Source organism: Staurois parvus, unplaced genomic scaffold (genome assembly GCF_062004578.1).
Source record: "Staurois parvus isolate SC_StPar_1 unplaced genomic scaffold, SC_StPar_1.0 ptg001432l, whole genome shotgun sequence".
Classification (NCBI taxonomy): Eukaryota; Metazoa; Chordata; class Amphibia; order Anura; family Ranidae; genus Staurois; species Staurois parvus.
In genome coordinates, this window is record NW_028319228.1 from 8877043 (window position 1) to 8903744 (window position 26702).

Below are 26702 nucleotides of genomic sequence, written 5' to 3' on the forward strand. Positions count from 1 at the left end.
ACGGAGTCTAAGCCCCAGGGTACTTGTTCACCAGGGCCCCTGATGGTGGGGATGGACTTGGAGTACCCCAGGACCAGGTCGTGACTACTGAGGACACCCGTCAGTGGTAGGGGTATTCGCCAGGGGCTCCCACGGGAGAGAGCCAGGTATGAGGAGGTCTGGAGACCCCGTAGAGAGGGACGGATGGATGGATGGATGGATGGCTGAGCAGGAGCAGGGTCATACAAGCCGGGTCGGTAACTATGGGGACGGTGCGGTACAGAACAGCGGGCAGAGAATAGTCGGGTCACACGCCAGGTCAGCAACAGCAGGTCAGATCCAATAGGGGGCATACAGGAGAGAGGTCAGGCAAGCAAGGGTCAAAACAGGAGAAAACAGCAAGGTCAGGGCACAATCCGGGTCAGCAACTTACTTCAGACAGGTTCACAGGTTCACAGGATACAAAAGACCAAAAGGCACTGAATGACAGCTCAGGGCCGTTTAAATATCCCGCCCTGCGCTGTCATTGGTGCCAGGCGCGCGCCCGCGGTCACTACTGCGCATGCGCGAACCTGATTGCCGCGGTCGGCCAAGTCCCGGCGCTCGCGTACAGGGAGGTGTACTGCGCCTGCGCCGGGACCAGCGGCGCGACGATCCCCGACATTGCCCCCCCCCTACGGGCAACCTCCGGATGCCCACCCGATCTCTCCACCACGGGTGATCACGAAGAAACTCCCGGACTAGTCTAGGTGCGTGGACATTATGAGCCGGTTCCCAGGAATTGTCCTCAGGACCATAGCCCTTCCACTTAATTAGGAATTGGGTCTGGCCCCCCCTTCTTCGGCACTTAAGGATCGTTTCCACCTCAAATTCCTCTTGTCCTTCGACCGTTATGGCCTCAGGGGGTCGGGATTCTCGTTCTGGGAAGGCATCTGGGATCACTGGCTTCAGCAGAGATACATGGAAAACTGGATGAATTCTGAACGTGGCCGGAAGGATCAGCTCATATGCCACTTCGTTGACCATCCGCTTTACCTGAAAAGGCCCCACAAATTTAGGTCCCAATTTTTTCGAGGGACAAAGCATCTTTAAGTTGGTTGTGGCCAACCACACCTTCTGCCCAGGCCGCAACGCCAAATCCCCTCTTCGTTTCTTGTTAAACTCCTTCTTATTGTCCTCTTGGGCCCGAGCGATGGCTTCCTGGAGTAATTTGTTATTGACGGAGAAGAAGGTCAACGCATCCTGCGTGGCTGGAACCGGGCATTCAGAGACCAAGTCAGGGAGAAAGACAGGGTGAAACCCATAATTCGAAAAGAATGGGGACTGCCCCGTTGCCGAATGGCTTGCGTTGTTATAAGCGAACTCCACCAGGGGTAAAAGAGACAGCCAATCATCCTGCAGGAAAGACGTGTAGCAACGCAAGTATTGCTCCAGGGTCTGGTTCGTCCTCTCGGTCTGACCGTTGGTCTGAGGGTGGAACGCGGAGGAGAGGGACAACTTGATGTCCAGGGCCTTGCACAGAGCCCTCCAAAACTTAGATGTAAACTGGACCCCTCGATCAGAGACGATGTCCTCGGGTACTCCATGAAGTCTAACGATCTCCCGGGTAAATATTCGCGCCGTCTCGGTTGCTGACGGAGTCTTCCTTAGTGGCACGAAGTGAGCCATCTTGGATAGGCGATCAATAACCACCAGAATTGCTGTGTGGTCTTGTGACGGTGGGAGCTCGACTATGAAGTCCATCGCGATCTTCTGCCAAGGCCGTTCGGGAATCGGCAAAGGTCGCAACAGCCCCCAGGCTTTGCTCCTTGACGGTTTGCTCTTCTGGCAGATGGTACAGGATCTCACGTAGCGCTTGCAATCCTTAGCCATGTTTGGCCACCAAAACGAGCGCCGGAGAAGCTCCAGAGTCTTGACTGGGCCAAAGTGACCCGCCAGCGGGTGATCGTGGCAATGCCCCAAAACCAGGGTCCGGACTTCCTCAGGTACCACGATAGAATCCTCCTTCCACAGGAGTCCCCCTTTGTTCTGGAGGGATACCCCAACTGGGGTTGGTGTGGCCGTAGATGCTTCTATTAACTTGGAGCGAAGGTCCGTCTGGAGCGCCAAGAAGTTCCCTGAGGACAAGATAGTGTCGGGTACCAGTTCCTCTTCGGAGTCCTCAAACATACGAGATAGCGCGTCAGGCTTCGTATTTTTAGATCCGGGCCTGTAAGTAATATGAAAATTGAATCTGGAAAAGAACAGGGCCCATCTTGCCTGCCGTGGGCGTAGACGCTTGGCAGTCCTCAGATATTCCAGATTCTTGTGGTCTGTGAAAATCAATATAGGGTGTGAGGCACCTTCCAGCAGGTATCTCCATTCTTCTAGCGCTGCTTTGATAGCCAGCAGCTCTCGATCCCCGATATCGTAATTCTTCTCTGCTGGGGTGAGTTTCCTCGAGAAGAATGCTACGGGATGGAGTAACTCTTTGGTGCCTTTCCGCTGAGACAGGATGGATCCTACCGCATTCTCCAATGCATCTACCTCCAAGATGTAGGGCAGGGCCGCGTCCGGGTGGCCCAGGATGGGTGCCGAGGTAAACAGCTTTTTCAGAGCTTCGAAAGCTTTTTGAGCCTCTGGTGTCCATTTGAACCGGGTTCCAAGTTTGGTTAGTTGGGTAATGGGGGAGACCAGACCCGAGAAGTTTTTGATGAACTTCCGATAAAAGTTCGCGAACCCTATAAACCGTTGGACACCTTTTTTGTCCGTGGGTTCAGGCCAATCTAAAATTGCAGAGACCTTCTGGGGGTCCATCGCGACCCCCGCAGTGGAGATAATCAGGCCTAGAAACGTGATGCTAGATTGCTCAAAGCAACATTTCTCCGCCTTAGCATATAACCCATGCTGCCGCAATCGCCCCAAAACTTTTGCCACATGTATCCTATGATCCTCTAGAGAGGGTGAAAAAATTAGTATGTCGTCCAAGTAGACGATAACGAAGACATCCAAAAAATCCCTGAAGATGTCGTTCACAAAGTGTTGGAAGGTGGCTGGTGCATTGCACAGCCCAAATGGCATGACCAAGTATTCAAAGTGGCCAAACCGGGTACGGAAAGCAGTTTTCCACTCGTCCCCCTCTCTTATGCGTACCAGGTTATAGGCCCCCCTTAAATCAAGCTTTGTGAAAATAGCCGCAGCCTTTAGGCTCTGAAACAGTTCTGGTACCAATGGCAATGGGTAACGATTTTTTATCGTGACCCTGTTCAGCTCCCGGTAGTCAATACAAGGTCTCAGGGTTTTGTCTTTTTTCTCCACGAAGAAGATTCCCGCTCCTGCTGGAGAAGTGGAGGGGCGGATGAATCCCTTCTGGAGGCTGTCCTCGATATATTCCTTCAGGGCCCCCAATTCAAGCTCAGATAGGGGGAAAATACGCCCAAAAGGGATTTCAGAGCCTGGTAACAGGTCGATTGGACAGTCATACGGGCGGTGGGGGGGCAGAGTGTCGGCTCCCCGCTTACTGAACACATCCAGGAACCCATGATAGGCTGCGGGAATAACCTGTTTCAAGTCGGAGTCTCCTTCGGAGCAAAGGAGAACTCGGGGCCCCGCGGGGCCCGAAGTGCGACAATGTTCCCGACAGTATGGGGAAGGGAACGAGATTGACCCGGTCTCCCAGTCAATCTGGGGGTTATGGGCCCGTAACCATGGGAGCCCCAGAATGACTGGGAAAAGAGGTGATGCAATAGCGTCCAGGCGGAGGAATTCCTGGTGCTGGTTGGCAATGATAGTGGCAATGGGGGGAGTTTCCTGATTAACTACCCCCGATTTTATCTGGGAACCATCAGCCAAAAATATGTTGAAGCCCTTCTGTCTGTGTTGGAGAGGGATACCCTGTTGGTGAGCAAACTCTAGATCCAGGAAACAGCTGCATGCCCCCGAATCAACTATGGCTGTCACCTCCACGATCTTTCCTGGAAGCTGAAAGGAGAGGGGCACTACTAAGTATTGCGAAGGACAGGTATTGCTAATAGACAAGGAAGAAAAACGGGTGCACTTACTCATTTTTTGAGGGCAGGATCGCACCATATGACCAGCTTCACCGCAGTAAAGGCAGAGGTTCTGGGCTCGTCTGCGCTGGCGTTCCTCCGGTGATAATTTAGGCCGTGCCAGACCTAGCTGCATAGGTTCCGGAACATCTCCTGGTGGTGGGTTCTGGATGCTTTGTCGGGTTGGTGGGCTGGGGCCTAGGAATGGACCCCAGATATTTCCGCGACCCTGGCCGGACCTCTCAAGCCTGCGTTCCCGCAGTCTTCGGTCAATCTTAATTGTCAGGGCAATAAGGTCTTCTAGAGACTCGGGAACCTCCACCCGGGCCAGCTCATCTTTCAAGGGATCGGAGAGTCCCATACGGAACTGGTGCAATAGAGCGAACTCATTTCAGCGTGTGTCCCCCATCCACCGCCTGAAATCAGAGGCGTATTCCTCTGCCGCCCGCCGGCCCTGTCGGAGCGCATATAAGGTCGCTTCGGCAGAGGCTGCCCGCTGTGGGTCATCATACAAGATGGCCATTGCTTCAAAGAAACTATTGACCGATCCCAGGTGAGGATCATTGTTTCCCCTTAGCCGGTGGGCCCAATCCTGGGGTTCACCCTGTAGTAGTGAAATAATGAATCCTACCTTCACGTTTTCGGTCAGGAAGGTACGGGGTTGTAGCTCAAAGAACAAGAGACAGGAGTCGCGGAATGACCGGAAGCGTGTGCGGTCCCCGTGAAAACGCTCCGGTAGGGGTACTCGGGGTTCTACCATAGGGAGCGGGGCGGAAGCCCCTGAGGCTGGCTCCTGAGCTACCAGGGCTGGGGGTGCAGAAACCGGGGCCTGTGGGGCAGGATCAGAAATAGAGCCAGTCTGGATGCGATTCTCCAGCTGCATGCATCTGTCCTGCAGGACCGTTACGGCCTGCGTCAAAGTAGCTAGGTGCCTGCAAATTTCCTCTAACGGGGAGGGCCCTCCTCTAGGCTCAGTCATGGCCTTTTGGTACTGTAAGGGACCGCCCGGCGGTACCACTAGCACTCCACTGGTCGGATGTTCCCAGCGCACGGAGTCTAAGCCCCAGGGTACTTGTTCACCAGGGCCCCTGATGGTGGGGATGGACTTGGAGTACCCCAGGACCAGGTCGTGACTACTGAGGACACCCGTCAGTGGTAGGGGTATTCGCCAGGGGCTCCCACGGGAGAGAGCCAGGTATGAGGAGGTCTGGAGACCCCGTAGAGAGGGACGGATGGATGGATGGATGGATGGCTGAGCAGGAGCAGGGTCATACAAGCCGGGTCGGTAACTATGGGGACGGTGCGGTACAGAACAGCGGGCAGAGAATAGTCGGGTCACACGCCAGGTCAGCAACAGCAGGTCAGATCCAATAGGGGGCATACAGGAGAGAGGTCAGGCAAGCAAGGGTCAAAACAGGAGAAAACAGCAAGGTCAGGGCACAATCCGGGTCAGCAACTTACTTCAGACAGGTTCACAGGTTCACAGGATACAAAAGACCAAAAGGCACTGAATGACAGCTCAGGGCCGTTTAAATATCCCGCCCTGCGCTGTCATTGGTGCCAGGCGCGCGCCCGCGGTCACTACTGCGCATGCGCGAACCTGATTGCCGCGGTCGGCCAAGTCTCGGCGCTCGCGTACAGGGAGGTGTACTGCGCCTGCGCCGGGACCAGCGGCGCGACGATCCCCGACATTATGCTTAAAAAATACGTCTGGGGAAATAGGAGACCTAGATGCTCACATAATATGTTAAGCAAACACAAAAAAATAGGAATGGGATTTTTTGACATTAGGGAGTATCACAAAGCATCATTATTAGACCAACTTAATCAACCCATACACGCATCAGTTATTGCCTATCGAAACATCCAGTAAAAACAATATATATACCCAAAGTATCTTTACAGTTCCATAGCTCCGCTACTCCTAAATCAGGTGGTATAACCCTATTTTATAACCTTCTACAATGTAAATCAGAATTTAATAAGACTACTCCCTTAATCAAGTGGGAAAAAAAGTTAGAGACTGAAATCTCTAATAAGCAGTGGGAATGTGCGTTCAGGAATGTGTTTTCAGCTGCTAGATGTGTTAACATTTGGGAGCTAACGCACAACATTTCCACAAGATGGTATCTAACTCCTTACCAAATGGCCAAATTCTCAGAACAACATAGTCCTCAATGCTGGAGAAACTGCAGTCAGATTGGTACTCTATTACATATATTATGGACATGTCAAAATATTAGAAGCTATTGATATAAAGTCTTCCACATGATATTGGAAATTACTGGGATATTAAAACAACCAGATCCTACCCTAGCCATTTTGAATATAAATATAGATATATATCCAATCCATTATCAACTCTTAGTGACACATATTCTTCTAGCATCAAGACTTACCATTACTAGACACTGGAAAAAATACTTAGCCCCTTCTCTAAAAGAAGTCATTGAGCTAGTCCAGACCCACTTCATCTATGAGAAAGTTTTAGCTTACCTAAACAATAGAATTACTAAATTTGACAAAGCATGGAAGCCCTGGTCTGACTGGTTCAAAACTGTAACCTAAGATATTATTATGTTTAACCTTCTTTTTGGATACTCTAAAATTATTATTTCATGGAACTAGTAGGACTGTTAGGATTTATACTAATTTCCTTTTTTCGCTTTGTTAAACTTTACCTCAACACCTATAATGTGATATTGTGTAGTTTTTCACTGTCCTATTTTTGTTTTTTTTGTTGTAACTATATTTGTAAAACCAAATAAAAGTTTATTGAGAAAAAAAGATGACATTTTCTATCCTCCAGTTTGTTTCAATATACTGAAATGCCCTTTGGCATTTGGCGAGGAGCTCCTTCTAAGTTCTAGCGAATTATACATGATGTTCTTAGAACTTATCAACACTTTAGATGATGTTCTTAGACCTTATCAACCAGCCTAATAACTGATGTAGTTATTTTTAGCATATACTAGGAAATTTACCTCACTAATTTTCAGATGGTCCTGAATTCCATTAGCAAAGAGAACTAAACAGCAAACCTAAAAAATTGCATAAGGTTCAAAAAGGCCTGGCATGTTGTATACACTATTATAGATTCATACAAAATTTTGCCACTGTAGAAGTACCTTTAAGTGACCTAACCAAAGGCTAGAACTCTGTAGCACTCTAGTGGAGTCCAAAGGCTGAAAACGCTTTTCATAATTTGAAGCAAGTTCTGTGTAAACAATCACAGCTGGTAGCTCCAGATTTAAAAAAAGTATGCCTCAAGTGTAAGTCTGGGGAGTGTGCTATCAAGTGGTAAATGGAGAGGAGCACCCAGTGGTCTATTTAAGTTGGAAGCTGACACCGAAAGATAAAAATTATAGTATTGGGGAGGAAGTGTGTCAGGTTAAGTGGGCCTTAGAAGATTTATGCTATTACGTTTTGTTGGTCTGATTTCGACTTATAAAAGCCTATGCTCCCTTTACATGTCTTTGCTGTTAAAAAACAGGAAACTGCTCTTTGTACCAGAAACAAAAAAAATAAATAAATTGGAGACTGCAATAGAAGTTAACTTATATAGATGCAGCAATTAAAAAATGGTATTTGCTCAATCTAACCCAAAATCTGAAGTGATAGTACAAATATAAGACAGCACAATAAGTACCTCAGTTAAAGATAAATATTATGTATGAAAATTCTCATATTAGCAAAAAAAAAACCATGCATTTAGCATGTATAAGGGATCCCTCCAAAATCATCTCTAAACTATACAATAGTAAACTACATAATAGTAAGCAGAAAATAAGACATATTGGGGGATACCAAACCTATGCATATGAACATACAGTGGTTAGACAAAAAAAAATTAAAAAGGTGTGAAAGTGACAAAGTGTTTCATTTTGAAAGTGGAAGTGATGTAACATTCTTTTGCTTCCTCTGTGTGATGAGACACCTAGCTAACAGGTGGGAAGCCTCACTTTCGTCATTCACTGCGCGCTGCTAGTAGTACAGTCATGTCAGAGCTTTTGAGCTTCAAAGAGGGCACATTTGTGGTGCCTGCAGAGGCTGGTGCCTCTGTGACTGAAGCTGGCAATTTGTTTGCTGTGTCAAGAGGTACAGTAATAGGTTATGACTGCATATACAGTTTCCGGGAAAATGTCATCTGCTAAGCATAAGCTCAGTCAACATGGTTAACTGACCAAAAGAGACAAAAGGACATTTCACAGGATTGTGACCGGGAATAAGAAAACAACTGCTGCAAAAGTGACTGAAGAGCTCAATCTCAGTCCCTTTAAGTCTAACCCCTGTACTGTATATACAGCAAAGGACTGTAACAGTAACAGTACCAAAAAATAGTAGCAAGAAAACCTAGCAAACCATTAGCAGAGGTGGAGATGGAAAAACCTAATGGCATTTCGGGGTGATATCAAGTTAAATGTTTTTTACTCCCAAACGTTGTTAGGGACACTGGAAGAGAGTGGGGCAGGACTGGAAGACAATCTGGTATACTGCAGGTAAATGTTTTTAGAGATTTCCTTATCAATCTGCTGCTCTTTTACTGACTTAAGAGGACACAACTACATTTCTTACCTGTAAATGGTGTTAGCCACCTGTTTGAGGGGACTGTAAATCTTAAGACCGACCACACATAGATCAAAATTTGTCCAGTCCAGCAGGGACTGGTCAGATTTTGATCCATGTATGGACAGGCTGGGTGTACGGATCTCAATCTATCAATCGACTTTTGCACAACCAGCATGTCGAATTTTTCATGAATGATCAGTGCTGCTGCCTATAGTCAGTGGCACTAATCGTTGTGTATCTGATGGCAGGGAAGGCTCCCTGCCTTCAGAAGACAACAGCACAGTGGGAAAAATTCCCTCCATACACCTTGAATGTGTAGTTGGGGGAATCAACTCATTTTTTTTTTTGTTCAACCAGCTGGTTGAATTAAATAAAAAAAGAATCATGTATAGCCAGATTTAGAGATGGACAGAGTTACAAACCCTTTAGCAGCTAAAACGGGGGGGGGGGGGGGGGATTTATTAAAACTGGTTCACTCAGAATTTGGTGCAGCTGTGCATGGTAGCCAATCATCTTCTAACTTCAGCTTGTTCAATTAAGCTTTGACAATAAATCCTGGAAGCTGATTGGTTTCTATGCAGAGTTGTATCAGATTTTGCATATATGCATTTCAACTGTGTATTTAGCTTTAACAGACAAGTACTGTAATGGTATAATATATCAAGAAGATCAAGAGCTATCAGACAATAGGGGAAACGACAGAAAATATTTATAGGCTGGGATTTCATTCACATTCATATAATCAAAATTAATTTTGCTTTAGCTAGTTAATACATCCAGACACTAATTATCTCTATACAAGCTTGGAAATATAAGACATAATGTAAAGTTAATGAATTTTTGGGAGAGATCTAAAAATCAAGCAGATTTGTAAGGGAACTCATTTGCATAGCAGTTACTTTCCTTCCAATAGAAATTGAAATTAAATGATCTAGCAGCCCTTAGGATTCCCAATTTATTTTAGTCAACCATTGCATGTTATGTTTTCATGTATATTTTCAAATGTAATGCATTCATCACCCTATGCATTTTTTATCATATCTATTATGCTTCACACATAAACATATTTTAGACTAATGAGAAAGCAATATGTACTGCTGTGTTTAAGACAGAATAATAATGAATCTTTCTTTTATAATTTGATGGTAGTATGAAATAAGTGGAATATTTATTATATGAGATATATCATGAACTGTGACACTGTCTAAAAGATCAAAACATTTTACACAATAAATTAAGTGCTTTATTACAGTAACTCTACATTAAATTACTGACAAAATTGTAACAATAGTAACAGCAAAAAACCCATGGAATGGCATAAACAAACACAAATCAATTGAATTAAAACACAGACTGTACAGGAATTGGCAGAAATACAACATACCCCTTTAATGAATGTATACCACTTAAGGATGAATGTAAGAGATACTTCCTAAAAGCTTACACTTAGGTCCCTTTCACACTCGGGTACTTTTGCTGCACTAAAACAGGACATCAAAAATTTAAATCCTATGTAACTCTTCACATCAGTGTGCTGGAGGTGCAGTACATTTTGAAAAGTCCTGCATGCATGCAAGTTTTAACAGGGCACTAGAATCTCACTTCTCATTGAAATCAATGGGAAACACATCAAAAATACATCAAAAACACGTTCAGTTGCATTTTTGGTATGTTTCTTGACTCACATGTCCATGGTTCACAGGTGCATTATGGGGGTTAGGCAATCAGAAAACACATTAAAAACTATAAAAAAAAAAGTATATATATAAAGAAAATGCAGCGCTGTGTGATGTTACTATATTGTGGGCAGATATAAATAATAAATGAAACCAAAGCAAATGAATAAATAAATCAATAAATCACAGTCCAGTAATGGTGCTCGCTGATTCCCAGTGCAAAAGTTAGAAATGCGCACTAACCAGAAACGTATTAATAATACGCATGTGTATATGATATCATGGAGATTCCCCTCTCTTTTCTGGTCTGGTAATGGGTAGGAGCTGAAGATAGTAGAGATGAAGCGCCCTCGTGTGGTGAAATGGAGGTCCAGCAGTCACAGAAATCCTTACAGAAGTGTGTGAAGTGGAAAATTCCTCCTCTCAAAGGCTGGTGCAGGGGTCAATCTGGGTCTGCAGAAGCCTTTAAGATTAAAGATGGCCGCCGGGCCTCCACGTGGCACCGGCGGCGTAGTGTCAATGGTGTCCTGGGCTCCACCTTACCGACCACACATAGATCAAAATGTGTCCAGTCCAGCAGGGACTGGCCAGATTTTGATCCATGTATGGGCAGGTGGGGTGTACGCATGTCAATCTATCAATCGACTTTTGCACAACCAGCCTGTCAAATTTTTCATGAATGATCAGTGCTGCTGCCTATTGTCAGCGGCACTAATCCTTGTTTATCTGATGGCAGGGAAGGCTCCCTGCCTTCAGATTTCAATAGCACAGTGAGAGTAATTCCCTCCATTCACCTTGAATATGTAGTTGGGGGAATCAACTCATTTGTTTTTTTTTTTTGTTCAACCAGTTGGTTGAATGAAATAAAAAAGTAATCATGTATAGCCAGATTTAGAGATGGACAGAGTTACAAATCCTTTAGCAGCTAAAATGGCTACTTTATGGGGGAGATTTATTAAAACTGGTTCACTCAGAATCTGGTGCAGCTGTGCATGGTAGCCAATCATCTTCTAACTTCACCTTGTTCAATTAAGACTTCTCCATCAAGACCAACAACACCACCATCAGTCCCACCCCTCAAGCCAGAGTACTAGGTGTCATCCTAGACTCCAATCTGTCCTACCAGCCCCAGGTCCAATCGCTGACAAACTCATGTAGACTTCACCTCCGCAACATCTCCAAAATACGTCCGTTCCTAACCCCGGAAACCACTAAGCAACTCATTCACTCCCTTATTATATCACGACTTGACTACTGCAACTCCCTCCTCATCGGCCTACCTCACCGCAGGCTATCCCCGCTTCAGTTGATCCTGAATACTGCAGCCAGACTCATCCACCTTACTAACAGCTCCATATCCACCACCCCCCTCTGCCAATCCCTCCACTGGCTTCCGATCGCCCAATGGATAAAAATCAAAATGTTAACATTGACGTATAAAGCTGTTTATAATACTGCCACAAACTACGTCACTGATCTGGTATCCATATACAACCCAAAACGTACTCTCCGCTCCCCACAAGACCTCCTACTATCTAGTTCCCTGGTCTCCTCCTCCCATGTCCGTCTCCAGGACTTCTCCAGGGCTTCCCCCATCCTCTGGAACTCCCTACCCCAATCCATCAGACTATCACCTACTCTCCTCACCTTTAGGCGCACTCTGAAAACCTATCTCTTCAGGGAAGCCTACCCCACCCTCAGCTAATTACTGAACTCCTCCACTCTTCCTACCACTCCATTCCTTACAGCCATTTCCTCCTGTAGCACTATCCCCTCCCTCCTAGATTGTAAGCTCCAAGGAGCAGGGCCCTCGAACCCCTCGTATTGAATCGTATTGTTACTGTACTGTCTCGTGTACTGTCTCCCATTATAATGTACAGCGCTGAGCAAACTGTTGGGGCTATATAAATCCTGTATAATAATAATAATTAAGCTTTGACAATAAATCCCGGAAGCTGATTGTTTTCTATGCAGAGTTGCACCAGATTTCACCAGTGTGAGAGGGCTCTAAGTTCCTAGAAAGTATCTCCTAGCTCTCCCCACTGCTATAACCAGTAATGAAAGGCTGACCTGATGACAGCCAAACATTTCTTTTATTAAATAGCATGAGCAGCTGTCAAGATGGAGCCACTCTGATGTAAAATGACATTTATGGGTGTCTGCAAGTGTCATTGAGCAAATACAACATAACAATGTATTGTTTTTTTGTACTTAATATTTCATTCATATGCAGATTGATGGTGTAAGCTTTTGATCTACATATGAGATCAGTTAGGCCTCATTAGGCCTTGCATTTGACCCATGTTTTTAAAACACTCTGATTACCAAGCATGGCAGCTATCACTAAACAAAATGGTTAGCCTAGATTTCTGTACACAACGGTGAGTTTGTGCTGCTTTGCTATGTTCAGAATTTATACCCCATAATACTTTCTTTGTGCTTTTTCTTTTTTTTGTTGAAAAAATATACTTATTTTTATATGAGTATATAAAAAACAAGATACTTTATCAGGATAAATTCCACCCTGTACTACAATGCAGTGCTTAAATACACAATGTAACAATACAGTCTCAATCATACAATAAATACATTCACCCAGCTGTATGATGCCTAACGTGACATGCAGAGCAAAAGTTCCCTGAACCATCACGTCATGCATGATGCTGCTTACCCCGAAACTGTTTTGTGACCCTTTAAGGTTCCACTGGAGTACCTAGAGGTGCGATGTCAAATATGCAGTGCCTGGGTTAGACCCCTTTTCCACACGTCCTACATGGCACTGCAGCATAAACCTTAGCATACAAAGATGTTTCAAACATTACCAATAAACAATTCAATAAGCAACGGGTGTGATGGGGGGTAGGAGAGAAGGATGAGGGAGGGAAAAAGAGTTCACATGAAAGCATGACAGGGGGTATATTTCCTGCCATGCAAGCAAAGCATCACAGCCACCACGTGTGTATACCAATGGCCCCTGTCTTGGTGGCAACAGGAGGAGTGGTTGAACAGCAGTAAAACCATGACTCAACAGTGGGGGTTCACACATGTAAACGAGTCCTATTATAGTGCTCCCTATCCACACCTGTAGCTTATAAAGTGTTAGCTCTGCTTTGTGGTTATGTCCAGACTGTGGTGTTTAGCGTAGTGCAGCTGGAAGAGGAGCGGGGGATCAGCAAATATCATACATGGTTTACAGCATGGAAGTGATACAGCAGGAAGGTGAGCCGGGACCGGAGTGGATGATAAATAGATATCATACATCAAACCAAATAGTTACCTCGAGCTAGCAAAAAAATAATAGAAATAAAGACTGATGCATCCACTACACAATCTAGATAACTATTGCAAGAAAAGTCGGCATGCTGTTTCTTAAAAATTCCAAAGTGCAAGTCTGCATACACTATAACTCTGTCAAACTATATTATTTTATAAGGAAATATAGTGTGAATTCAATACATGCAATAACCTAAAAAATATCAAAATTGAAAAACAAATATAAAACACAAATAAAATTGTGTTGTATACTTAAAAAGCATTCAAACATTAAAGCATGTATAATACCATACTCTACTTTCAAAATAAAGATAAACATAGAAGAGTGTATATACGTACAGATGGATAAATGTGTATAAGGACAATGATAACCTCAAAAGCACTCAGACTTCAACCACTTGCCAACCGCGCTGTTGCCGCCAGTCAGTGCCATCAGTCAGTGCCACCCATCAGTGCTGTCCATCAGTGCCACCTATCAGTGCCCATCAGTGTTGCCTATCAGTGCCCATCATTTTTGCAAATCAGTGCAGCATCATCAGTGCCACCTCATTAGTGCTAGCTCATCAGTGCCACCTATCAGTACTGCCTATCAGTACCCATCAGTGCTGCCTATCCATGCCACCTCATCAGTACCCATCAGTGCTGCCTATCAGTGCAGCCTCATCAACGCACATCAGTGAAGGAGAAAAATTACCTGTTTGCAAATTTTTTAATAGAAACAAAGAAAAACATTTGTTTTCAAATTTTTTGCTCTTTTGTTGTTTATAGCACAAAAAATAAAACACCCAGTGGTGAGTAAATACCACCAAAAGAAAGCTCTATTTGTGTGAAGAAAATTATAAAAATGTCATATGGGTACAGTGTTGCATGACCGTGCAATTGTCATGCAAAGTGCAACAGTCTGAAAGCTGAAAATTGGCCTGGGCAAGAAGGGGGTATAAGTGCCCAGTAGGCAAGTGGTTAAAGTGCATATAATATAGCTCAGTACTCCATTCTTCAAATATAAACATAAAAAAAAAATATATACTGTATATATATATATATATATATGTGCAAATGGACAAATGTACATACAGACAATAATAAATAAACAAGAAAACAAAAAAAATAAAAATGAAAAAAGAAAAAAAGAAAGCAAATGTACAAAATGTCCATACAGATAAATAAATATCCTGGTGAACAGTCAAAAATCAAGATGGAAAATCCCATAATATATATAACTTGGATTACAAATTCTTCGATTTTACTCAAATTAGTTGATGCAAAAATGAATATACCCCACAACAAAAACTACTATAGCTAGTATTTTGTACGTGGAAATGATATAGCGAGCGCTACAAACAGAAATATATAAGCAGCTAGAACACCAAAAAAGGCAACCAACCAGCCTTACAATGATCAAAATAAAGGAGAAAAATAGGTGCAGCGCTAAAATCAGAATACAGTAAAAATCTCTATAAGATGTATATGCATCCAAATGCCAGTGATCAAAAAAATTTGTGATACAATGGTAAACAGTGCGCTATTCGTGAGAAATGTTAAAGCACACGTAAAGTCCTCATCCCAGGTCAGTGGTGATAAGAAAGGTGAAAAATCCTAGGAACAGATAGAGTGCGCACTCACCAGAGGTGCGTTTAAATAACGCATGTAGAGAAGTGTAATCTGCATAAACGCTCCAGCATCAAGGCTCTGGTCAGACCGCACTCCGTACTATCCTCTGTTTCACCGCGAAGCACAGTAACCAGGATTCATCAAACCGTGTAGGCGTCAGAGATACTCCTTAGTCCAGATAGGCACTCGTGCACTCCCCGGCTCCGCCGCTCCCCTCTCCTTCCCTGTCAGGCGGGAGCTTCTGAAGCTCCCGCCTGACAGGGAAGGAGAGGGGAGCGGCGGAGCCGGGGAGTGCACGAGTGCCTATCTGGACTAAGGAGTATCTCTGACGCCTACACGGTTTGATGAATCCTGGTTACTGTGCTTCGCGGTGAAACAGAGGATAGTACGGAGTGCGGTCTGACCAGAGCCTTGATGCTGGAGCGTTTATGCAGATTACACTTCTCTACATGCGTTATTTAAACGCACCTCTGGTGAGTGCGCACTCTATCTGTTCCTAGGATTTTTCACCTTTCTTATCACCACTGACCTGGGATGAGGACTTTATGTGTGCTTTAACATTTCTCACGAATAGCGCACTGTTTACCATTGTATCACAAATTTTTTTGATCACTGGCATTTGGATGCATATACATCTTATAGAGATTTTTACTGTATTCTGATTTTAGCGCTGCACCTATTTCTGTAGTATTTTGTATGACCTCCATGATTTGTAAGGACAACACCAAGTCTTCTAGGCATGGAATGAACAAGTTGGTGACATATTGCAACATTTATCTTTTTCTTTTCTTCAAGAACGACCTCTTTTAGAGCCTGGATGCTGGATAGAGAGTGATGCTCAACTTGTCTCTTCAGAATTCCCCATAGGTGTTTGATTGGGTTCAGATCAGGAGACATACTTGGCCACTGAATCACTTTCATTCTGTTGTTCTTCAGAAATGCAACAATGGCATTAGATGTGTGTTTTGGGTCATTGTCATGTTGGAAAAGTGCACAATGACCAAGGGCAAGGAGTGATGGTAGCATCTTCTTTTACTATAGAGCAGTGTATCTGTGAATTCATGATGCCATCAAAGAAATGCAGCTCCCCGACACCAGCAGCACTCATGCAGCCCCACAGAAGGACACTGCCACCACCATGTTTCACTGTAGGCACCATACATTTTTCTTTGTACTCCTCAGCTTTACGACGCCATACAGTTTTGAAGCTATCAGTACAAAAACATTTAACTCAGTCTCATCACTCCAGAGTACAGAGTCCCAGTAGTCTTCTTCTTTTTTCAGCATGGGCCCTGGGAAATTCTAGGTGGGCTTTTTTGTGCATGGGCTTTAGGAGTGGCTTCCCTTGTGGGCCACACCCATGCGTGCCATTCCTCTGTAGTGTGCACTGTGTTGTGTCACAAGAAACAATCAACCCAGTTTGGCTTTCTATAACTTTAGCTAACTGCAATGAACTTGCTTGGTAATTTTCTTCAACCCTTCCCATCAGAAGATGCTCCTGTTGAGGTGTTAACTTCTAAAGATGGCCTGTGAGATGGATGCAGTTCCATCTTTGTTACATTTTTTTTATCGCTTTTGCTACAGTATTCTGACTGTTAAGTACAGCTTTGCTGATCTTCTTGTAGCCTTCATCTTTCTTGTGTAAAGAAATGATTTTCTTTCTAAGACCTTGTGACATTCCTCTTCCATGTGGTGCCATTGCTGACAGCATGAAACAAGAATGGGTTTTCTTTAAGTAACCCCCTTTTATAATCAACTGTCTGCTGGACACCTGTTCAATGAATAGTTAGACTCACCTATTGTTGAATTCTTGTTAATTCTTGTTGTCTAAAATTTAGCTTTGCTCCTAAGACTTTCATTGGGGTGTATTCATTTTTGCAACATGGTCTTGAATGAATTTGTTAGGAAAAATCCTTTTTGTTGTGTGTGCAAATGAAAGAACCTTGTTTGCAATCAATGGCCAGCATTTGTGGGAGTATTTTGTAGTATAGTGTCCCTTAGAAAATGTTAATTCTGAAAGGGAAGTAAAGGTTTTCTGACAAATCTGTTGGGATGTAATCATTTATGCTGAGCACTGTATATATATATGGTAGGACTGCTGGGATCAGTAACAAGGAAAGCACATATAGGGCAGCAGGATAGAGGATACAGGATGCAGGGCAAGAGCAAGATCAGGAGCAAGATAAATGACAAGCAGTGTCTGGCTTGCAAAGCAAAACACTGAAGCAAAGTGTAATAGTAGAGGTGGGACTAAATGCCCTCCCAACAGCCACCATTAGGTGGAGACTGATTACTGGGGTCTGCTGACTGCTAAGAGACACCCACTGATGGACTCTGGAAGAACTACCTTTAGCTTTGGGAACTGCAGAGCACCAGCAGGTGATCTAGTTCCTGACAGTGTCACATTTTAGAATACTGACAGGTAACTGTTCCACTATCCTGCACCTTCTTTCCCCTCCGTGATTCTCTACACATAAGATGGTAACACTGGTGCTGGTCTTTTTCATTTTTGTTTGAACAGATAGCGCCAACCTTCTGGAGAGCAGATGAAGTACTTGTCATGTATTATCAGATGAGGACAGTGATCTCTGTGAGTGGTAACTAATGCCTGAAATGTTCACAAATATATATATTTTTAGCATGCACTCACTTTATATGAAAAAATATATCTTACTGCAAGGTTTTTTTTAATCTATGTGGTAAGGATACCCACTTTTAACCTATCCCTCTTTCTTGTTCTGTCTTTGCTTTGCTGAGTCAGAACAGAGTACATCAATTTTTAATGTTGCATTGTGTTATATGGCTTAAATCACATTGATTTGCATATAAAAGTTTGCATAGTATGCAACGTAATGTACTGTTGTAATGTAATAGATTATGCTGTTAGGCTTTTGGGTTTGGAACCTTTTTGATGCACTTCTCTGTAATCCAATATTGGTGAATAATTATCTATAAAATTAGAATGTTTCATGAATAAAAACAGAAAATTCAAGTTAACAAGAAAATACCTAATTAACTTATATAAAGTTTCTTAAAGTTAGCTAACTCAACAAAGTTTCTTAAAGTAATATTAGGTTCATTACTCATCATATATATCATGTACAATAATATATCTGGTTTGAAAAGTAGAGAACAACATAGATAATCATATAGAAACTAACTGTATTAGCTCAATGATCTTGTTAATATGTGGATTATTTATATATGCTATATTCTTCTGCATAACTATGTTTCAAAGGCATTGAATTAAATAGCATTATATATAATCTTATACTGTTGTCTTTATTATTCAAAATAGTAAGCCAGAGCAATTATGCTTATTTGTGAACCAGTATTTTTTCACACCAGTTATTTCTGATGACTATTTTTACATCTTTTGCACCTGTTGAGGTTTTACGAAATTACTGCATTCATAGCAGAGAATAGCTCTGTAGATGTGCCATATGGTAAATTTTAAAAATATAAATTAATTAAAAAATATAAATGCATAGCAAATGTGTTTACATATAATTTCATAATATGAGTATTTTTGTGTCATGTTTTTATCTTCTTTGGAATTAATTAGTTTGCTTAAAAATATTTCCTGCCTAATACTGAAAATGTAATATTATGTTACATAGTTAGTCTGGCTAAAAAAAGACAAAAGTCCATCCAGTTCAACCATAAACAAACAAAAAAAAAAGGATTTAATCCTACACCCACAGTTGATCCAGTCATACCCCTCAGAGTCCAAGCCAGATCGCCCATTAGGGCCTGTTAAAGAAGCTTAATTTTACTTAACTGTCCAGCCAGTAGTTTCCCCAACACTTTAGTCTCTTTAGGAACTAAAATAGCTGCTTGTATCAGACCTACCATGTGAAATGATGCATCCCTTGATACATGCTGTGGTTCCATCTATTGATCATTGTGTCACAACAGCTTTGCCTTGTAGGACTCTGGGATTAAAGTGAGTTTTTTTTTATCTCTTTACCTCTTTAAAATTTTGTGATAATTTACCAGTCTTCAGTGCTACTTATCCTGCCCTATACCACCCAAGTAATCATGTAAAGTTTTGATAGGTACACTGTAATTTTGGACAGCCCTCCTTTATCCCTTAGGCTATCTGGGGGCAATTGTGGAGAGTCCAGATTGGAGACACTCAACCTCATAAAAGTTGTTTTTGATGCACTTCTTAAGATGTGAGTTACTGTATTTGATTAGATAGGTGTTTATTGTTGACTTATTTTTTGACTATACCTTCCCATTTTTTGTGTTTTTCTAGTATAGCAAATGTTGATATGTTCATGTATTACAGAAATTGTCAGTGGAACAAAAACCCTGATGAAGACATACTCTAATCTGCAAATTAATTTGAGTTTCATAATTCTATATCTGACTGGGTTTTTATATGTGTACATCTGACACTTTTCCTGTGGAACATTGGATATATGTTTTCCAATAATGGATTATGATGAGTTGCATGCTTTTATGATGTCATAGTGATGCTTTTGTAAAATTGGTATAGCTTTATTGGCTTTTTAAAAGCAGTATTATGGTGCTAAGTAAACTAAGGTGACTAAAAAGGAGGAGGGGCAGTATATTTATAGTCCCATGGGGGTAGAGTCCTATAGATAGACAGTAATGGATGAATTAGTCCTAAAAATTCTACTTTGGCACAGCTGCTGCTCCCTGGAAGAGAATTGGATGCATACTCGTCTGTAATAAAAAAAGAGAAACACAGGAAGTGCCACCCACCACCTGAGCGTAGTATGTTAAGAATCCAGGAAATAAATAAAAAAAATTCTCACATTTATTAGAAGGATAAAAGCACACACACACACACACACATATATATATATATATATATATATACACATATATATATATATATACATGGCGTGTAGATCCTGCTAGTAATGGTGCTGTTGGTGTCTGAAGATCTAAGCAGATACAGCTGGGATGAGCCGGGGATGAACCACGCCTAAATGGATGGTGTAGAGCTCACTGTCAACAAAGCTGGAGACAGACCCGAGATGCAGGAGACTTTCAGTGGATGGCATGGGGAGTGTGGGGGTCGTGAGCATGTTTCAAGGCAACAAGGACTGCCCCTTTGTCAATCTATGCAATGGGAATGGGAGGAGTGCTTTTAAAGGGAAAAAAAGCGGGGGCTCGGCGGGTAGTATGTAAATATTTTGACAGATCCTAGAAACCTGCAGTCAGTTGATCTGCGCTGTTATACGGACATTATAAATTTATAACACAGAAGATAAAAACACACAAAACAACAGGTGGTTCAACAATATGGAAAAAGTATGGAAAAAAAGACAGAAAAAAGGAAGGATGATCATCTTAAACAATATGGAAGAATTTAAACCAAAAATATCATAATAATAATAATGATGATGATGATGATGATGATGAAAAAAAAAAAATAAAATAAAATCTTTTCTTTCTTTTCTTTCTGTGTACAGATGCTGGCAATACCATATTAAGAAAAATAAAATAGATAAAGTGCAGCAGTAAAATCAACAAGCAGAGAAATCGATCTGAAAAATTCGATCTAAAAAGTTCGATCTAAAATTTTTGTTATCAAATGTTCGTTTAGTTCATCAATATGATATTAAAGTGGGCACAGCTATGAGGAATCCGAAAAATGGCAGAAATGCGCACTCACCGACCGCGCATAGGAAATGCGCATGTGTGTATTAAATCCCACAGATACCAATCTCCCTCAGGAAGGGATGTCATCAAACGATAGTCTGCTGGGCTCACAGGACCTCCTTAGGATCAGGATGGATCATCCGGATAAAGAATCCCTCCAGGTGAAGACTTCCCTCCTCTGGATGTAGTATAAAATTGGAAGCTGTGTCTGCTGACCCCTCAATGAGGGGCAAAAAGTGGAAGAGTACCCATAGTGTAGTATGTCACAAAAACTTTATTGGTAACAAACTTAGCGCAGGGTAAATCTGTGTAGGTACTGGCAAATGCCAGGAATATAATGCAGGAAAAACAGAGGGTTAAAAATGTTACTGACCCTGTATAGTAGAGTAGCCGCCAGACTTTCTCGTGGTCTGGGCGGCAATAAGGCGTCACAGGCTGTCAGTTCCTCCTGAGGCCTTTCGTGCTAAGGCACATCAACAGAGGGGACACTGACAGCTCTGTGACGGACGCCAAATGTTTAAATAATGAAAAACGGGAGTCGCGCATGCGCACTAACTCGCCGCCATTTTCGCAGAGACCTGGCAACTGTGCATGCGCGACTCCCGTTTTTCATTATTTAAACATTTGGCGTCCGTCACAGAGCTGTCAGTGTCCCCTCTGTTGATGTGCCTTAGCACGAAAGGCCTCAGGAGGAACTGACAGCCTGTGACACCTTATTGCCGCCCAGACCACGAGGAGGTCTGGCGGCTACTCTACTATACAGGGTCAGTAACATTTTTAACCCTCTGTTTTTCCTGCATTATATTCCTGGCATTTGCCAGCACCTACATAGATTTACCCTGCGCTAAGTTTGTTATCAATAAAGTTTTTGTGACATACTACACTATGGGTACTCTTCCACTTTTTGCCCCTCATTGAGGGGTCAGCAGACACAGCTTCCAATTTTATACTACATCCAGAGGAGGGAAGCCTTCACCTGGAGGGATTCTTTATCCGGCTGATCCATCCTGATCCTAAGGAGGTCCTGTGAGCCCAGCAGACTATCGTTTGATGACATCCCTTCCTGAGGGAGATCGGTATCTGTGGGATTTAATACACACATGCGCATTTCCTATGCGCGGTCGGTGAGTGCGCATTTCTGCCATTTTTCGGATTCCTCATAGCTGTGCCCACTTTAATATCATATTGATGAACTAAACGAACATTTGATAACAAAAATTTTAGATCAAACTTTTTAGATCAAATTTTTCAGATCGATTTCTCTGCTTGTTGATTTTAGCTCTGCACTTTATCTATTTTATTTTACCTAAGGCGGTTGTGATCTCCTTTTAGTGCTATTAGCTGCTTACTTTATTATTATACAGGAGCGCTCACTACATTTTTTATATTTTAATACCATATTAAGGGCCAACAGTTTCCATCCCCAACAACTTCTTAAATCTATTCCTTATTCACAGTACTTGGGACTTTATTACAAATGCGGTGATGAGGATAAGTTTAGAGTAGTTGACAATGAGTTGAAAACTCGCCTATTAGACAGAGATTACTCCAAAAGCTGCCTGCAGAAGGCTTTTAGCGGCATCAGGCCATTCTTGTACTGAATTAATGTTTGGCAAAAAAATCAACTCAGCCACCCAAAATCAGCCTCTTAGAATCGTTACCACATTTAATAATCAGAACGAGATAGTTAGGAAGTGCATTAAAAATACTGGCATTTATTGACAACTGACAACAAAATATCAAAAATGATCCCTTCTGTACCATTATTTACCTTTAGGAGGGCTCCCCCTGTTAACTAGAAATTAGTTTTGAGCTTTTTCAAGTCTTCTAAACACACAGATCTGGGATAACCTATGGGTATTCATCATTGTGGAGCATGTAATTATTGCCAGTTTATTTGCTCATCAAGATCTCTTTTGTTACCCAATGGTCAGAGACTTCGACTCTTTAAACCTTTTTTGGAGGGTTTTATCTCTGAACAACTCATGTAACCTAGTGGCTGGTGCCCAATTCTTCACATCCCACATCCTTTTCTTTTTCTTTTCCTCTCTTCAACATAGGGGTGAGCTGTACAGTGACTGATCACTGTGGTAACCAATCAGAGGCTCAGAGGAAAGGCTTTATAATCAAGTCCTTCATAGGTTTAATTATTATAATTTAGATATTTATAGCAGGAAAACAAACAATAAATCTGGGCTCATATTTCAAAAATCGTATGTTGCTGCATTACTACATCTTTTTATTATTGCAATCAATGCTACCAGTATAACTGACTTAGTGCTGTCTGTGCCTCTAGAAAACTGTTCAACCTTGAGTCAACTGTAATAAAAAATGCTTGGGCAGCAAGGGATGGAGTTTTGATGAAATATAATAAAGAATATGATCTGGAAAATAGAGCACAAGACACCAGTAGGAACACTGGTTAATAGCATAACCCCAAAAGCAACAGTTAACCATTATGCTATTCTTGGGTAAGCTTTCTGTAATAGTCACAGAAATGAAAGCTACAACTAATTTTTTTCGTATTAGGTACAATGCAATGTCACTGCTTCCAACATGGTATAAAATAAAAAAGCTTTTTTAAATTTAATTTATTTGTTGGTATAATAAAACTGTGCTACCATGCTTGTTTCAAAAACATTTATATTTCCACCAAGCAACGTGGACAACTAGATCATAATAGTATAGAAAAACAGGAGACATCTGCCAAAAATAACAGGATACACAGAAGGGTAGATTTTTCTTTTAAATAAAAACTATTACAATATTCAGAAAGGCCCCATTACCCCCTAGAGGCTAATTTGGAAGCCCATTGATCAGTGGAATGACATTTCACCTCAGGGAAGGATTGTTGACTTTTTGTGGGATGCGAAGAATTGGGCACCAGCCACTTTTGAGATGGCTAACAAGAGTTTATTCAATCTGAAAACCCTTGGAGAGAAAGATACCTAAAAAGAACCTATGCTTATGTGAAGTGTCTAAGGCATCGTTCACATGGGGCAATGACATGCGTGCCGTATGCAACAGTGAGTTTTGCTAACATGCAAATACACAGGTGTTGCATGCATCCCTGTTCCTGCAGTCCCATTGTTGTCTACTGGGACACGCCTCTGCATGAACACAGCCACTGTGTCCCAATAAGACATCCATGTGGGCGCTGGTGAGCATTCACCTGCACACATGTTGTATTGGGACACAGTGGCTGTGTCCATGCAGCTGAACTGGCAAATAGATGACAACGGGACTGTCGGCACAGGGATGCATGCAACACATGTGCATCTGTGTGCCTGAAAAACACAGCCCTACATAGGGCATGCATTTCATTACCCCTTATGAACAAAGCTTAAGAGGAAAATTGGGCAGCAAAAGCAAAATAGTGACTGTGCTATGTATTTCTTTTTTAATTGACAGTGTCCTTAAAAAGGGACTTTATAGTGGTTTGAGAAATTTTTTCTTTATTATATTTAAGAAAACCTTTTCTGCTTTTATAATCAGGCAAATATGAAGCACATATTTATTATTTTTTTAACTTCTTATCACATCGGTACCTCTATCTACCCACAGCAAGTTTATAAAAAGCCTGATGTAGATAGATGCAAGTAGATGTGGATGACTCATACCAGTGACTCATAGCAGAGATTCATCCCTTATCAGATAGCTCAATTTTAGGTTTTCATCAGACATAAAAAGCTGCAGAGCTGTCTCTAGATAACTCATAGTGTGGCTGCCATTTGTCCCAGCCATTAGCTGGGGGCAGCAGGCAACGATGTATCCTTGACAAAGAAATATCACTGCCTTGCCTTGTTCTTAGCCTGGCCCTGACACTCATGACTTCACATCACATTTATCAATGTGCAGTTCCCCAAACCGGCCAATAGAGGCCACAACTTTTACCTTTCACACAAAACACAATATTGTGATCAGTGGAAATCTGGGGAATAGTTGTCAGTTTGCAATTGGAAGAGAAAGTTGAGGTATGAATGGCTGCGTAGACTGACTTCTGTGCAAAATAAGTGTTAGACTTGTCCACTGACAGCAATTCGTCCCCTACCACCCCTCTTGGTACTATTGTTCTCTTCTTTACTCTGGCTGAACCCTTTTTCTTCCCCCACCCCACATTGACCTCTATTGTCCCCCCACCCCCATTGGGCACTATTGTTCTCCCTCCCTACAGTACAAATGCCTCCCCCCAACCCCAACCCTTGCTGAGCAGAAATAATCAGTATAAGAAAAGTGCACAGTCGAAGTCATGAAATATGATGCACATGTAGAGTTGATATTTGTGGTATCGTGGTCATGTATTGTATTGCTCCTTAGTAGTGATGTGCCTTACACACCCCTGTTCGATTCACAGTCAAACATTCAAACTGGGACAATTCATTAAGCGGTAGCTTACCACATACGTGTATGCGGTAAGATACCACACAGTTACTAAAATACTGCATGAGTTATATTATTAAGCCATGCAACATTTTAGTAGTTAAAACATTCTTTAATGTTTCAGCTGTCAGTGGGGTACCCCGCTGACAGCTGAATGTAAAAAGAATTGCCAACAAATAAAAAATTAACAAAAAAAGCATGCAGTCCGGCAGGTCAGGAAAGGGGGGGCCATTGAGCGTTCCCACCTCCTGAACCATACCAGGCCACATGCCCTCAACATGGAACCCCCCCTGCCCCAAAGCACCTTGTGCCCATGTTGGTGGGGACAAGGGCCTCTTCCCCAAAACCATGGCTGCTGGTTGTGGGTGTCTGCGGGTGAGGGGCTTATCGAAATCTGGAAATCCCCCCCTCCCATGTGAATGAGTACCCCATAGTACATGGTACCGCTACTCATTAACAAAAAAAAGTGTAGTGTAAAAAATATGACAGAAGACAGTCTTTGACAAGTCCTTCATTAAAAAAAAAAAAAAAAAATGTCCCCCAAAGTAGATCAAACATCAATCATGATGCCTGTCGACCCAAAAAAAGAAAAAAAATGAGCTCCGCTCTCAATGCTGGCTCCCGCCGTCTGACAGATGTGCCTGCATGACAGTTCTTAAATATCTAAGGGGCAGGTCCACCATGAGACATTAATGGGGTTACCCCACCCCCTGGTGACATCATAATGCACTGTGATTGGCCAAAGCATTGCCCCCTACCTGTGTGTCAGAGCACAGTGCATTGTGGGGCATGGGGGGCAAAGAGCATGTCAAATGCCCTTACCGTTTGTGTGTTCGCTGAACACATGAACGGCCAATGTTCAAGTCGAACTTACATTCGACTCGAACATCAAGTCCAACTCTACTCCCTAGTGCTGTAAGAAGAAATCTGATATATATTTTACCCAGTGCACAGCAAATCATCTAATGGAACACATACACAAGATGTAATATGTAATACAAGATGAAACCCTTAAATGTTTTTTCCATTGTAACATAAGTCTAGGATTTCCTTTATCTGGACTAATATCATATAAATTACTAATTTTAAATGTTCCAGTCTATTGCAGTTTGCAAATTCATGCCAACATAACTGCTTGCAGCCCTTTTTACAGAAATAAATTATGGGAAATCCTATAAAGAAGTACACATACTGTAGTTGGTCAAGAAAGACGTATGCTACAATGCTCCCGTCCATTGCTGACCATCAGGGTTCAGCTTTACAGAGAATGTTTAATAAGAATCATTCAGCTAGAATAAACTACTTAGACAGTTTACTAAGTTTGCTAATTAGCAGCCTGTAAGCAATTTCTATGAAGTTTGTTTGTGAAGGTGTCAAACATTATAAATAAAAGGTGCCAGAACCACTGATTTTCAAATGCCGCTTACTCATAATGACAGCATGAATTTTAAAATGGAAAAGTGATTGCTTAAATGTGTTAGTCTGGTGTACAAAATTGTGATTTTTTTAAAAACGTGTTTGCTTTAAAGGATGAATTCACTTTCAA

General features: G+C 42.3%; 1 pseudogene; it reads right to left on the bottom strand.

Annotated features, from left to right (window-relative positions):
* Positions 1-444: 444 nt before the first annotated feature.
* Positions 445-26702, bottom strand: part of LOC149436047 (uncharacterized) — a 124261-nt pseudogene continuing 98003 nt past the window's right edge.